We start from the raw sequence: 14644 nt of genomic DNA on the forward strand, positions 1-14644 counted from the left end.
AATCCTTTCTCAAATACAAACAAATAGAAGAACGTAAGCCATTAAGAAGAAAAAGTCGAGAGAATGAGCCTTACAACCGTCCTTTTAGTATTGCCGAATTGAGAGCTGCCTTGAGCGCATGCAAGAGCTCGGCACCAGGGTCTAATAAAATCATGTATGAAATGCTCAAAAACTTACACAATGATACACAAGTTACACTACTCACAGTTTTCATTTTCAACACCATCTGGGATGCAGGATACCTTCCAATCGCATGGAAGGAAGCCATTGTGGTCCCTGTTTTGAAACAAGGCAAAGACCCTTCCTCAGTGGCAAGTTACCGCCCGATAGCCCTCACAAGTTGCATTTGTAAGGTGTTTGAAAAATGGTAAATCGGCGACTCATTCATTTCCTTGAACAGAGCAAAATGCTTGATCCTTATCAGTGCGGCTTCCGAGAAGGGCGCTCCACAACCGATCATCTCGTACGTGTTGAAGGAAATATCCAGGACGCATTTATACATAAACAGTTCTTCCTACCGATATTTCTCGATATGTAAAAGGCGTATGACACAACGTGGCGTTACGGAATCTTAAGAGACTTGTTAGAAATGGGCCTCCATGGTAATATGCTTAACCAAATAGAAAGCTATCTGTCCAATCGTACCTTCCGGGTAAATGTCGGCAGTGTACTTTCACGTCCTCTTACGCAAGAAACGGGTGTACCCCAAGGAGGCGTGCTCAGCTGCACGCTCTTTATCGCTCTGTATCCTGTAACCTCGCAGTATGAGAGAGACAGGTACAGCATTGCCTGAACAAAGTGTCAATGTGGGCAGACAAGAATGGATTTAAGATCAATCCTAACAAAAGTTCTTGTGTTCTTTTTACAAGAAAGAGAGGCCTGATCCCAGATCCCTGCTTAGAACTATGTGTACAACAGATACCTGTAAGCAAAGAGCACAAATTTCTAGGTGTTATACTTCATTACAGACTCACTTTCGTCCCCCACATTAAACATGTTAAAGAAAAATGTCTGAAAACAATGAACCTAATGAAACTTCTATCCCAGACTACGTGGGGTAGTGACAGGAAGTGTCTAATGAATCTCTATAAAAGCCTCATTCGATCACGATTAGACTATGGTGCCGTGATCTATCATTCTGCCGCCCCGAGTGCGCTAAAAATGCTAGACCCTGTTCACCATCTAGGTATCCGCTTAGCCACGGGCGCTTTCAGGACAAGTCCCGTTGAAAGTTTATACGCAGAATCGAACGAGTGGTCACTTCATCTCCAGAGAACATACATCAGCCAAACATATTTTCTGAAAGTCCACTCTAATCCTCAACATCCGTGTTATAATTCCGGTAACGAGATGACATATGCTACACTCTTTCATAATCGTCCGTCCGTAAGACAGCCTTTCTCGCTGCGTGTGAGGGAGCTTAGTCATGAAATGCATGTTCCACTCCTCGTGCTTCGCCTAATGGATCCAGCCACGCTGCTACCTCCTTGGGAGTGGCAGCTGGTACAATGCGATATATCTTTCATGGAAGTTACAAAACAGACTCCAGAGATTCAAATCCAAATGTATTTCCGGGAACTCCAGCACAAACACTCCTGCACGGAGTTCTACACAGACGCATCGAAGTCACACGACGGGGTGTCCTATGCAGCCGTCGGTCCATCCTTCTCGGAAACCGATGTACTGCATCCGGAAACTAGTATCTTTACGGCTGAGGCCTACGCACTGCTGTCGGCCGTAAAGCATATAAATAAATCAAAACTCCAGAAATCAGTTATATATACGGGCTCCCTCAGTGTTGTGAAGGCCTTGATGTCTTTCTGTAACCACAAACATCCAGTAATAAATGAACTCTACTCCGTACTGTGTAAAGCATATTTATCTAACCAACATGTCATTATATGCTGGGTGCCTGGACATAGGGGCATCGAGGGAAACGTTCTAGCGGACCAGATGGCCACATCAATTTCATTGCATGCAGTTAATCCTACTGCTTCGGTCCCTGTCACAGACCTGAAGCCTTCCTTAAGAAGGAAACTGCGAAACCACTGGCAACGCATGTGGGACGCAGAAGTAAATAACAAACTGCACGCCATAAAGCCACAGTTAGGTTCTTGGCCCTCCGCAACAAAATCACGGTGAACAGATGTCCTATTCTGTCGCCTCAGAATAGGACACACATTTGGCATGCTTAACTTTTTACTTACTGAAAATGATCCTCCAACCTGCGGTAGATGTGGGGAGAGACTGACCGTCCTCCACGTTCTCTTGGAGTGTCGCGCAGCCGAATCTGAAAGAAAGAAATATTTTCCCTTAGCATACCGGCAGCACATTCCCCTTATCCAGTAATGTTACTCGGCCCAGAACCGCTATTTGACACCAACGCAGTCCTAAGTTATCTGAAAGATGTTGTGTTGCATGTTGTTAGTCCCACATGTTCGTAGCGCCTCCTCTCTTCAGAGGATGCCGCTGTGATAGTTCCTTCGTATAGCACATGCCTCTAGGCCCTTGTGTTTCAAGGGCTCCGGCGAAGCAGCAGTGCTCCAGGTAATTTTACTATGTCATATATTTTCTATTCTGCATCTTTCTTTTACGATGAATTTTAATGCTCAAAGAACACGTCATTTGTCATCGCCACAATCTTATTACAGAAAGATTTTACGCACTATACATCGACTATTTTTAAGGCCCCTTTACAGCCACGCCACACCAACTTCATAGATCTCATACCTACAATGCGAACTCATCACCGCAGGCCTGGCGCTCTTTGGCTATATCTGGCCCTTGCGCCAATAAAAACTATACATTCATTCATTCATTCATTCATTCATTCATTCATTCATTCATTCATTCATTCATTCATTCATGCGAAGCGCCGACTCGTTCGAGACGGTAACAAAACCTCGCCGGCTCTGCTGCGCCCGCACCTTGCCTGGACCTGGTGGATGTCGGTGAACGGGCGACCAGGGATCACAGACTGCTTCCATCGGCTGATGGAGGCAATCGCCCACCGCTACCCCTTCTAAGACAACCTCGTGCGCAGCTCCTTGGATGGCCTTGCTGTCACAAATCCTCCTTCGTCTGAATGTTTTTCTCTTCACAAACGGCTCTTTTCAGAGCCACTCCAATGGTGCATCGGCAGGGCTGAGAAACCTCACGCTGCTCCGGCCGTGACCCTCTCCAACCGAGAAATGCCTCGAGCTGCAGTACTTGCATTCACTGCAGCATTCAACCGGATTCACAGAATATTTAAAAACATTACGTAGCTGTGACGACTGAAAGTTCTGAAAGCGTATTGGCTGCAGCGCTTGCGTGGTGAAAGACAAGAAGCAGAAAAATGCAGGTAAAAATAACTTGCAGGTACGTAGCGATAGATCCGCGCCGGCGCGCGACGCACTTGCGGCGGAAACCGCGCGCGTAGCCACAAAAAAATCCCCGTGGGTTCTGCGTCGCGTTTCAGAAGAATTCTTTAAGCAGATAAAGGCACAGCAAACACTTAATTTGCCCCGTTGCAGCGATCGCGCGCAGCGAATTAAAGCGCCCCAAGTGTTATGCGACGCGTCTCCGTTTCCGAACAGTGTATTGAGAGCAGCGTAATCGTCAGGAGACTGCCTGTGCAAATCAAGGCGATGCAACCCTTTTCTAACGTTGTAGCGAGAGCGCGCAGCGATATATCGTGCACCAAGAGTTATGCGACGCGTCTCCGTTTCCGAACATGGTATTGCGAGCAGCGTAATCGTCAGGAAACTGCCTGTGCAAATCAAGGCGATGCAACCCTTTTCTAACGTTGTAGCGAGAGCGCGCAGCGATATATCGCGCCCGAAGTGTTATGCGACGCGTTTCAGTTTCAGATCCAGCGAAAGCCTCGTCCCGCGCGGACCAGCCACAGCGTGTGCAGCGAAAGAAAGCGCTTCGTACCGTCGGAGAACAGGGCCCACAACAAGCAAGCGATTCGAAAGCGCGCGGGTTATGCAGCGGCTTTCTGGTACTGTCTGCAGCTGGGAGCCTGCGCGCGTGTGATCTGGTAACTCTGTGCGCTTCGAAAACGGCGTCGTTGCATTCGCTACATTCGACGGTGTTTTTTCCCGTCAAATTTGGCAGGCAGTCTGGCAACAGACCCGCAAAGCTGGCAACAGGTTTAAACCACACCAGTCAGAACTCTGCCGCTCTGCGTTGGCGAAGGGGGCTTGAGTCCTCAGACTTCGCAACTTACGTACTCAGCAAGTGTTTTCACCGATGCGTCTTTAAATGTTTGTATAGTCTCGGGTTTAGGAGATTGATAAAAAACTTTAGTAGCTGTGAAAATGCTGCTGCGCTGCCCCAGAGTGCGCTGTGGAGTCCTTAGTCCAGGGCCGCAGCAGCCCCGGCCGTCCACGGCGCTCTATATTAATCAGCTGTTGCTGATGAGTAGCTGTAAGTATCTGATTAGTAGTTGTAATCAGCTGTTGCTGCTTAGTACTAATTAATTATTAATGTGAACGCATGAGGCGATGTTAGCGCGACCACACGATGGTCCAAAAAAGTCACGGGAGCCCAAGCGAACCAATCGAGGCAGTTCACGACGCCAGTCAAGGCAGAGTGAATTAGGCGAAGTTAATTAAGGCACAGTTAATTAAAATAGAGTTAAGGCACTCGAACCCACGGTCGTCAAAGCCTCGACCTTTGGTAGTGGCAACAAATTACATAACTAGATGAACTAATTTATTAATGAGTGAATTAAGAAGTACACTAACAATTATTGGATAATTATTAATTAATAATGAATTAACTACGCATTACCTAACTAGGCGGATTTATAATAATTTCAATATCTCAAAGCTACGGCAAAAATTACCTTGGTTGTGCCCAGCTACATGGCATTCGCATATTTTAAAACTGGCTGAAGTTAGCTGGGACACACGGTATATACACACTCTCAGCACTTCATTTCGGGATAAAAAAAAACTGAAGCTGGCACTGTTTCTTTCATCAAAGCACCGCAATAACAAGTGCAATGTTGAAACCTTCGTGAGCTTTGCTCCCTTGCGAACAGACTTGCACATTCAAAGTAAGTTATCGCTGCAGGAACGGAGCATAAATATGCATTCGCGTCACCAAATAAAATTGGATGATACTGCCCGTAAACTCTTGAAAACGCACACGGCATTTAAAACGCATAAGAGTGTCGCAAAAGTGCACCGAGACTGCAGCAAAACATGCATGTATAAAACGCGCCAAAACACATAAACAACGGACAGTGCTTCGTCGCCCTGTCCGCGCCGTGCTGACCGAGCAAAGTGCGACAGCAGCGCCACGAGATGCGAGGATCGGTGGTGGGTCCACGCAGTCACGGGAGTTTGAAAACTCAACCTAGTCTAGTAACATTGCCCATACCGTCATTCCCATGACTACAGTGCACTAGAAAATATTGGGTAGTGGAAGAAGCGGCGGTCCGGGCGCGAGGCATATTGTGCAGAAGCTCACCAGATGGCGCGAGCTCTCACTTCCCGAGCACCGGCTGAGGGAGTATGCGGCAGAACGCAGCAAGCGAGTGCGGCGGCACAGAGTTTCAGAATGCTGCGTTCATTTTTCCTCATGCCAAACATGTAAATATGGTTTTATGTAAGCTACCATAAGATCTGTAGCATCGGATGGCAGGGCACAGCACGTACCTGCAATGTCTGTTATAGCGATGCACGCACTTCGTGCGCCCCTCTCCTCCCTGCAGCGACAGAGTGCACTTCTAGCATTAAAATTTCACTTCTTTTTTTTACCCAGCTGCAGCAGTAACAAGTCCTGTTCATACCATAGAAAATCTATTTGTGCTGAATGCATGCATATTTATTTATTTATTTATTTATTTATTTATTTATTTATTTATTTATTTGTAGAGAACCTTACAAGGCCCCTACATGGGGATTGAGTAAGGGGGGCATAGAATCAATTAAGTACACACAATCTAGTAACAACAACAATATGAAATAATAATAAAAAGCACCAGCCAAGTGCACAGCCTAAAAGTTGAGAAACATAATAGCTACATAATTCTGTATATAAGTACAATAAAAAAGAACTCTTAGGTTTGTGACAAACGTATTATAGTGCAAGAAAAAGGTAGGAAAAATAACACAGAACAGTGAGTGTGATATCAATGGTTAACAAAGGTTAAGCGAGTTGAATGAGTGCCTGCATTTTTCACGATCAGTTTCCACAACTATGTTGTCGGGGAGGCTGTTCCAGAGCTGAATGGCACGGGGAATTGCAGACGAGTTGAATGCTTCTGTTTTACCATAGATGCGCGTAAAGCTACCATGATTGTGTAATCTGTACGACGTGTGCGATGACGTTTCTAGGTGTAGGGAGCGTTTGTTAGTGTGGTGAGCGTATTGATGAAATAATGACAAAAAGGCTATGTCGCGACGATTACTTAGCATCTGAAGTGAAAGGTGAATTTTTATTTGGGTTACGCTAGAACGGTAGTCCTAATTTCGGGAAATGAAACGTGCGGCTCTATTTTGGATTGATTCCAGCATGGTAATTAGGTAATTTTGGTTGGGAGACCAGAGTGGAGCGGCGAACTCAAGTCGAGGGCGAACAAATGTTTGAAATGCCAGATTGCGGATAAGTGGAGGTGAGTTCCGAACGTTACGTCGCAGGTAACCCAGTGATCGAGAAGCACTGGCACAGATGTTAGTAATGTGAGAAGTCCAGGAGAGGTTTGTTGAAAGATTTACGTCTAGATATTTAAATGATGAGGTCCGAGATAATGGGACATTTTTACTGCAGTAGAAATAGTCCAAGCTAGTGCGTTTGCGGGTGAAGAACAGCACTTTACATTTTGATGAATTTAGAGTCATTAGCCAGGTGTCACACCAATTAATAATTTGGTTAAGATCATTTTGGAGGATCAGGTGGTCATCAGAGCTGTTAATAGAACGATAGACAATGCAGTCGTCAGTGAAAATGCGCATGCATGATAAGTTATTGGGTATGTCATTAATGTATATCAGAAAGAGTAAGGGACCAAGAACGCTTCCTTGTGGTACACCAGATGGAACATCTGAACGGGGCGAGGAGAAGCTGTTAGCGAAAGTAAACTGCTGCCTGTTAGAAAGAAAATTTCGAAGCCAGGATAGAGTTAGTGAATCAAGTTTTAATGATGATAACTTCAAAAACAGGTGACAATGGGCTACGGTCAAAAGCTTTAGAAAAATCCAGATAGATGCTGTCAGTTTGAAGGTTTGAGTTTATGTTAAAGTGTAAATCTGTCATAAATTCAAGCAATTGCGTTTCGCACGACATCCCTCCTGAAACTGCTGCATTATTCTATCATGCTGATTTAAGCAAGCCATGAGCATGTGCATTTCAGAAGCATGAGCCTCCTGAAGACAGTTTATTTCAGTCACAGTATCAGTGGGTAGGGGGAGGCATTTTCAAGAAACATACTGCAACAGAAGAATTCCACGGTAGGGAGTACACAATACCATTTCACATACTTATGTACAGCGGCTCAACTTCAGATATCTTGAGGTCTCCCGACCGTTATCTTTCGAATGGTTTGAGGACTTCACAAAAAAGTGCAGCCGTGTGGTAACATGAAAAGCTACAACCTTCACCGTCAATGATTCTGCATGGCTATCCGGTCTTTGCGGTTTCTCTAAACAATACCAATAACATCCATAACACTCTCATGATGCAGCTCTTGTGTACTGAATGTACACAAGAGCTGCACCTACCTCGACCACCTCTACCTCGACCACCGCATGCAGCTCCCATTCGGTCAGGTACGTCAGAAACGAAAGAAGCTTTTCCATAGAAGCAGATTCTGGCCGTAGGGCCGCTCCCATTTTCCCATTCCTCTCCCATTGTTTCCGCCGGTCATTGTCTTTAGGCGCTCCAAAAAGAGACAACGTGCGCCCATTTACTTCCCGAAAACCCGGATACCCGCTCTTGCATCCGGGCGCATAACAATGCGTATCGCTTTTTTTCTTCTTCTCTTCCATTATCCAAAAAGCGACAACAGGGCAGCATCGAACAGAGAAACGGTCACGCTCGGCACTTTCACTAGCTTCACTTGCAAAAATGCGAAAAGCACGGTGGCTCGTAGCAACAAGAATGACGCGGTAAAGCGCACGTGGGCAACGCGAGCTCCAACCGGCACGGTCTCCTCGGGAAGAGCACACCAGCGCCCCTAGCGGGAGTCTTCGCTGTTGGCTTCACGCTGCCTGTGCGCCCAGCCCTCCGCTCTTTCCACTACCCAATACTTCTAGCTCACTGTACCCATGACGGCACGGTGCCCCCTTGAGAAACTCCCATAGACGGTGGCGCCAGATTACCCTCTACGTGTTGTAGTGAGGAACTCTATGGTCTGACTAGAATAGCAGCTTGGGCTTGTTGGTTTTCCATCCTGCTAGTAACAGCTCAAAATGTAGACAAGAGACGAGACAAGAAGACACCACAAGCGCTTACTTTCAACAACGTTTATTCCGAAAGAAACACGGCTTCTTATAACCATTGCCCACACGTGCCGCAGTCACGTGATTGCACTTCAAGGGAATTTAGGCATACATATCAGGGATTGCCCCTCAAAACATTGCGCCGCAGAATTTAGACGCTGTAAAGTGCTGAAGAAACACAATGACCAGCTGGTCCGGGAGATAATTGAGGCAGCCGAGATTACCAGACTTCGTGACCAATGCGTCAGCACGCCGTCCTTGTTACTAACAAAAAAAGAACTTGAGCTTTTGCACGTGCAACCACTATCTTGAGTGCATAAAAGAAAAAAGTGCTTGTTTCGCTTGAAGTGCAATCACGTGACTGCGACACGTGTGGGCAATGGTTATAAGAAGCCGTGTTTCTTTCGGAATAAACGTTGTTGAAAGTCAGCGCTTGTGGTGTCTTCTTGTCTCGTCTCTTGTCTACATTTTGCGCTGTTACTAGCAGGTCTATGGTCTTCGCGGAGGCCACGGTCTGCACCGTGGCCTCCGCGATCGGCTGCGTTGCTCCGGCCATTCCATTCGCATGGAGAGAGCGTAATCGGAGAAAGTGGTGTGACTGCTCCTCTCGCCGCACCGTGGCGCGCGCAACCCAAGGCTCGCTTTCCCTGATGCGGACGGGCGCAGAGGACGAAAACGCAGTTTTCGCAGTCTGTGTGCGACGCGCACTAGAAAATTATCGCACAGCACAAGTAGCTGACTGGTGCAATTAGGCAATTGCTTTTTTAAATTATGACGGAGACTTAGGACCAGGTTGAGGCAGATCGTCATGAAAGCGTTCGTTTCACAACACGCAGGCAATTTTCTTTATTTCTGTTGCCGTGCTTTGTTTCAAAACACGGAACATTTTACAGTTAAGCGGAGAGGATTATTTTAATTCTGCAGTTCTTTTACATATTAGTTTAGCACCTGAAATTATTTTGATATATAGAGATCAAGGAGTTCTGTCAGTTTTCCTCTAGAAATGGTACAAATGTGATTTGTACTTACATGCGTGTAATATATTTAGCTTTCAACGCTTGCAGATGCCACTGACTGCATTGTCCCACTCAAATGTTGGGCTTCCTTTTTGTGGATGGATCTTTTGTGACGTGTTCAAATGTATCATATACCCCAATCATGCTACAGCCTCGAAAGAGGCTAGCAGTATCACCAAATAAATAAAAGCCTGCAATGCATAAGGTTTTTTTACGTTGTGTATGGTTGGAACTGAGGCGAATTTAATCTCGTTTTTTTTCCTTTCGTGCGCGGCAAGCAAAAAAGAGGGTTTAAAGCACCGAAGCTACAGCTTGGCAGGAGGACATATAAAACAATTTGAGGATAAATGACATTTTATTTACAAAGACAAAATCGGAGCCATATTGTTCGGCATCCGTTTTTACATTGTGTTTATTTTAAGCACGGAGCACTTTCCTGTGCAGTGGCTTGCAGGCCAGTTTTTTGCGGTAAGCAGCCCTGTCTGTCACAGTAGCGCCGACGTTGGCTAAGAGTGGCCTCATGAGCTTATCAAACACTACAGATAGTGTGCTTGCGGCGTGGTCGTCCCTTGCTGGGCAAACGAAAAGGGGGCACTGCTCTAGTCGAGGCAATAACAGTTCAGCCAGCTGCTGACGCACGTCGCTCTTTATGTGCGGCAGGGCAATGTCAACAGCCTTCTTAACGGTCACAAGGACCGTGACGAATTCTGACTTTGGGAATGTTAGCCTACCCCTTGATTGCAGGTCAATAAGCGCCATCAGCACGGGGCAGGGTCCATCCGACTGGTGGAGGGGAGGGCAGAAGCTGCATGTTCTCCGCTCCTCAACCACTCTCGCCACGAACTCTGCTATATATAAGCGATGCTGGCATTTGCTATGGTTGATGGGGACAAGTAGTACGAAACTACACATTCCCGGACAAAGTCTGGAGACCAAACAGGCCATTGCCTTGACGCATTGGCGATCTGTTCCGCTAGGCACTCTTCTAAGCAGAACTGGGCTGTGCCGACCTTGTCCAAGCACTTTCTCAACGCCGAGTGGAGAGTGTGGTTTTCAAAACCACTGAGCTTCTTTTTTAGGCGGCTGTTTTCTCGCTGCAGTCTCCCGATAGCATCTGCTTTCCTGAACAATTGCACTCTTATTGGGTTCGTATTCCTTGAATCCGACTGCTTGCGCGGAAGAAGGTCATCGGTAGTTTGCGCTGCGCAATCGAGTGCCTCACTAGACTGCTGTAATTCACCGACTGCATCTTGTGCACTTGTTTTCTCATATCCTGCACCTTTAGGACTTGCTTCTTCATCTCCTAACAAGGGTGCGTGAATCAGGCTATCTTCATACAATACAGGAAACGAGCAGGCAGAAGTTGCCGAATGGCCTGTGCTTCTTTCGCGACCACAGGCTGAACCAGCAGCTTCATCAGGGCCGCTAGATAAATTTGATGCCCATTCTTGGTTTGGAGTAGAATTCTGCGTCAATCGCTCCAATTTACGTCTTTTTGTGGCTGTTGTGGCTGCATGTAGCTTGGGTAACCCGCGAACACGCTCGGAACAGCATCCCGTTTCAGGCGCCGCAGCTTTGTGGACCCCAAAGTATAATCCGAATCTAAAAAGTGAAGGCTGCAGACGACACTGCTAGCAGACTTGTCATTTGGGACAAAATATTTTCTTGATGTGGCCTTCAGCCATGCTTGGCGTCGATCATCATTCGCGGGAAATTCGTGAAAACTTATTCAAAGTTTTTTTTTCAGTCAGAGTGGCAGAAAGGTACGCGGCAGTACATTTATCTGAAAAATACAGAAGCAGATAGGATTGTGGTGCGAAGCTTATGACAGAGAACCGATGCAGTTTTCATCACACAGCAAACAATTTAATTGCGGGATCACATTAGCTACACGAAACCACTCGTACCTACCTGGAACAAATGCAACATAGCAAAACAAAGCCCAGCAAAAAGTTCTCGCTTCAAAAAAGCAGATCTCAGAACTTCTTACTCTCAGGGTGGCGTATAAACAATGCACGAGCGCTTATCGTAATTAATTATGTTGTTCGAGCCAGAGAAAGCTTCGCTGTAAAGTAGCTGCCCCGTACTTTAAAAATCGAGTGAAAGGCACAAAAAGCATACCTGGGTTTTGTCGTACAGCGCGGCAACTTTTGCAAAAAGAAAGAACATTCAGCGCGACGGCATGCAATCTGGACGAAATGTTGCGCGGTAAAAGCCTCGGTTGCCCCAGTCTGCTTTTAGACGACCACTAAAGCTGCATGCAAAAGCAATCCGTAACTGTTTAACAACGTACCTCGACTTCTTTGTAGCTGCAAGAAGGAGTCGAAAGAAATTGACTTTGTATTCACTGTTCTTCTGCGTGAAAACGTGCCAACAGGGTTGATGTCGCGACTGAAATCGCAGGCAGTGCCGGCCAGGCGAGCGCCGCTTGAGCCTTGGGCTAAGGTCGCCACCTCGCTGCGTGTTACGGAGTTAGCATAATTACACTTCTCCGCTGCGCTACGCACCGAATGGGACGGCCGGAGCAACGGCGCGCCGCCGGAGCTGATCGCGGAGGCCACGGTCTGAACACACTGCCCATCATGGAGGAAGGAAACTGAGGAGAGGCCCTACCCCCCTCCGCGCACTAGGAGAAAAGTGTGGCAGAAGTGACGTAGAAGGTTCTCCTCTTTTTTGCTGATTTTTTATTTCTTTGCCGTAGCGGCCACGCCTTTCGGGCCACAATGGCGGCTCTGTTTTGGTTCTGTGCGCTCAGACGTGTTGCTCCGTAGGTTTCGTACCGTGGCAAAGGCACCGTGCGGGCAGGTTCGCGTTGGTCTCCGTGTTTTGTTGCGCTGCGTTATCTGGACCGTGCTCTACTGAATGTTGTTGTGGCCAGGTGGGACAGGAGGAACTAAAGTTCGTGAAACGAACGCGCATGCAACGCTGTATGCAATGTACCGCGCCACGGCAATGGACGAAGGAATATCCGCGGGAAATTTTGCCCTCGTTGGCGGAACCATGCTAACGTGCTAACGATTCTTTAGTATTGCTGCGCAGCGCGCGGGTCCGAGCAGCACGGTTGCACGCAGCGCGGCGTGGTTTCGCGAGAAATGTAAACAAGAGAGGAGAACTGGCCCGATAGGCGGAGCAACGCCATGAGCAACGCCAACTTCCGGCTTCACTTTAGCTTCACAAAGAGTGACGTCAGGGCCTCTCCTGAGTTTCTTCCTCCGTGCTGCCCATATTCTAGTACACTTTAATATAGTGTACTGGAATAATGTCCTAGTGATGCGACCGGGAGGGAGCGCGCGTCCCTTTCCGTTGACGCCACCAGGTGTCGCCACTGCTACCTTTTCTAGCAGACCTGCTGCTCTCATAATCGCTACTTTTGAGGCGGTCCGCGTTTCTAAGCGTTCCTTACGGACATGATTCTTTCATTATGACAGACAAGGATTGTATTTAAGAAAGTATTGTGGAAAGGAAGTTCTTGAAGGCCACATCGATACTGTAGCATTGACAACTTCGTCTGCTAGCGAAGTCCGGCGCTTTGATTACGCTCGTGGCATCGCCTGTGCCAGCTGGCAATTCACCGAGCTTATTTTTGCTCACCTACTGCTTGAAAGCCAGTATATCTGAGCCTGTTTTGCTTCTATGCAGCTATATTTACTACATTCAAGTCGCGTGCTTATCACGAATGACACGAAAGTGCGTAGCGACTTCGGCGTTGCGCTGGTAAGCACGAGGGTGTTGAATTAAATAACGGTCTCGCTGGCTGCATTTTCATGGTGGCAAAATGCAAAAATATCCGTGTTGTTGCCGGTTATAAAACCCCACGTGGTCAGAATTATTCAAGTGCCCCTCCCCCCTTTACTGCATGCTTAATAATTAGATTGTAGTGTGCTTTGCGCATTAAACCCCGGAATTTATTTTTAACTATACAATTGCGGGAGGGGGGGCACATAAAAACTCAATATGTTCCCCGAAATTTGAGCTCCTAATAAATGCGCCGTCCGCCGCATCTTCAGCGCATACTGTTAGAGCGACTCTTGGAAGAAAGCCAGGTTAGTGCTTTTTTTATTCACAATGAAAATGGCACAGCTATAAAGGAACCCTAAAGTGCACCTTCCCTAGACACCGAGCATCTAATCACAGTATAGCTATTACTGTTAAAACACAACCAAAAACACCTTGTAGCGTGGTGTTCTAGGTACATAGACTGAACTTAATATATTTCGATGCCTGGCGTCTTCTTTCATTACACTTATTCACGCTCTTTGTGAAGAAATGTAGCCTGGTTGTTATGTAGAAGGCAGTGAGTTCTGCTGTCATAGATTCGCAGTGATCAGGGAAGCCAAGCTGATGCTGCCGCCTTGCTTTAACAACATCTAAAACACCTGAAACACTGCCTGCGTGCAACTCAAGAAGACTAAAACAAGTTGTGAAGTCTTTCTCCAAGTTGACCACAAGCTGGTACAGAAGAGAGGCAGGACATAACAAACCACCGTTGTCTTTCATATGGGTAAACTCTGCAAGCCTCAAATTTCCTGCTGCCTCTTTGGTGATCAGTAGCAAGTTCAGGCAGGCTTCGCAGCTTCTCTTTAAAACGAACAATGCCGCTTTTGGAGCACCCGGATAACCACTGTGGCAGCCCGGAGCGTGGCAATGGGCGTTCGTCTTTGTTTTTGGCATCGTACCTCCTGTGGTGCAGTACATGCAGAGAGACGCCTTCTTTTTCAAAACATCCATTGTTTTTCACCAGAATGACCACGTTGAACGTAACACGGCTGGGAAAACACACGGAGCAAACAGCCGCAGAGCGTGTCTGAGCCAGCCTGACCGCGCACTGGCAGCTAGGTTGGATGGATGGATGTTATGAGCGTCCCGTTTGGAATGGGGCGGTGGATTGCGCCACCAAGTTCTTGCTATTGTACTGCCTAATATCCTAGCTAGGTTAAACAATGAAAAAGAAGAAAAAAAACACTGTGAACTACTACGCCCAAAATTTGTGATCCCCTATTGCGAACTGTGCTTCTGTACGTCTCCGTCTTTTGTCGTTTCCCAACTTTTCTTCCACCAATCCTCCTATCGCCTCTGGTTCCTACCCCTCTCCTCCTTGCTCTTCCCCACCCGGGTACCAGCACATCGAAATTGGATTTCACCGCTCTTTCTGCGCACGCGCGAGGAGCAGTAGTTGCGGGAGATAAATGTGGG

The sequence above is a fragment of the Dermacentor variabilis genome, chromosome 3, assembly GCF_050947875.1.
Source record: "Dermacentor variabilis isolate Ectoservices chromosome 3, ASM5094787v1, whole genome shotgun sequence".
Classification (NCBI taxonomy): domain Eukaryota; kingdom Metazoa; phylum Arthropoda; class Arachnida; order Ixodida; family Ixodidae; genus Dermacentor; species Dermacentor variabilis.